The sequence below is a fragment of the Geospiza fortis genome, unplaced genomic scaffold, assembly GCF_000277835.1.
Source record: "Geospiza fortis unplaced genomic scaffold, GeoFor_1.0 scaffold188, whole genome shotgun sequence".
In the NCBI taxonomy this organism is placed as follows: Eukaryota; Metazoa; Chordata; class Aves; order Passeriformes; family Thraupidae; genus Geospiza; species Geospiza fortis.
In genome coordinates this window covers 3,157,162-3,159,202 of record NW_005054337.1, presented here as the reverse complement: position 1 = coordinate 3,159,202, position 2,041 = coordinate 3,157,162, and positions in this window count along the sequence as shown.

The window sequence follows — 2,041 nt, the reverse complement described above, 5'->3', positions numbered from 1 at the left end:
GGGGGGAGCCGGGACGGGCCGTGCCGGAGCCCTGCGGAGCCCCCTCGTGCAGAACCGGGCCCCGCCGGCTGCTGAGGGGCAGGCGCAGGGGTCGGTGCAGGGGGCGGTGCGGGGCTTGGTGCGGGATCGGTGCGGCTCCCGGTACTCCAGGGTTCCCCGCTCACGGTCAGCCCTGAGGATGCTCCTTCCCGGCGTGGAGCCTGCGGTAGCGGCGCTTGGGGTTCAGCATCCCCGGGGATCAAGTCGGGGGCACTTGGGGGACACAGCACTTGACAGGTTCAGGCTGGGCACAGCCAAGCCCCCTGCACGTCCTACACTCCAGGCTGTTTCCCAAGCCCAGCCAAATCCTCTCCCAGCTGCTGCCCTTACAGGGCGTTTCCACCATCCCTGGGGGGCAAAAGCACTCAGGGTTCCCCTCCTTCCCTCCAGACAGGAGAGTGGCAGCACTGCCCACCACAGGGACAGTGGTAGTGAGGGCCTTATAATCCAAATCGTCCAGGTTTAGTACAGCCTGACAGAGCTTTTATGCGAGAGCTTCAGCTCCTGATGTGCCTCATTCCCCCCAGTCCTGCCCGTACCACCCACTGCTCCCAACCCTCCCACAGCTGCCCCACACACCACAGCCCCTCACAGACTGATCTAGTCCTGGTTATCTGCCCTTGAAATGCCCCCAGTGACAACCTGATGTGCCCCATCGACCATCTCTTGCTCAGGATAAAGGAGACTTGAGAAGCAGCTCACACCACCAGGCTTCTGGCCACTGATGTCACTTATACATCCCTGTGAGACCACAGCCACTGGATACTTAACCAAGTACCTGTCCCTCACCTGAGGGAGCAGGCAAAGGGCTCAGTGTGCACTGACTGACCAAGGGATGCGTTAGGACACTCCCAGCATCAGCATGTCTCTGCTCACCTGTGCCCCGGAAGCAGGTGGTCTTGGGTCAAAAACAATTATTGAAGGGGGAAAAAAAGGCTTTACAAACTGCCACATTCACATCTGACATTCCCAACTGCCCTGACTTAAAGGACATCAATGATCTTGACACCATCAAAAATATCTGTGGAGAGCTTTGAAGCCTCTGGGAGTGGGCAGCATCTGGTGCTGGGTAATTCCTGCCCACTTCAGGGTGGCACTGTCACTGCTGCGGCACTGACACCGGTCCAGCACCAGCAGTGTTGTGGCACCTCACAGGAGAGGTTGGCTGTGCTGCCTGCCCCAATGAGTCCAAAGGCACTTTTGAGTCCGAGTGCACTTCTCTGCACTTCTCCAATGGGAGAGCACCAAAACCTCAGTGGAGCAGTGGGGTGGTCAGGCTGCTTCAGGGGCTCACACTGGTCATTAGGAAAAAATGTCTCCCTCACCAGGAGGACTGGAAAAGGCCAGATGTCAGACAGTTCTGAAAAATCAAACCCCAACATTTCTCTACCTTCCACCCAGGCAGAGACCAGACAGGGGTAAGCACAGACCCCAGACACCAAGGAAGGCAAGTCATGGACACAAGCAGAGCTGTATGCTGGTTTTAATGTTCCTAAGAACTAGGAAACAGAAATCAAAAATAGATTTTGCTCTTCTTGATAAAAGTAATAAAATGGTTAGCGGTGTTAAATTAATCCTTACAAAACAAAACCCAAGGAGGTTAAATAAAGCCCAGAGGCTCCGCATAAAAACCACAATGACTACAAAACAGCTGCAAAGACATCTTTACACACCAAAGAAACTCTTCTCCTCTGCTCCTCCCCTCTCCAGGACACAATGTCAGCGAACACAGGACTCACACATGAGAAAGAGACACAGATGCGATGGGAGCAGCCCCACGAGGAGCGTGGGCGCCACAGACAGAACTATTTACACTATGGACACGGAGCCGTGCTGGGGCCAGCCCGGCCGCAGGAGCCCCCGGGCTCTGCCCGTCCCTCTCCTGCCGGGGCCCCTCCGGCCATGGCGCTCAGCGCCGAGCACTCGCGCTTGCCATCCGTCCCTCCATCTGTTCCACCGTCCTTCTGCCTGCCCACGCGCGCGTCCCAGCTCTGGCCGTCCC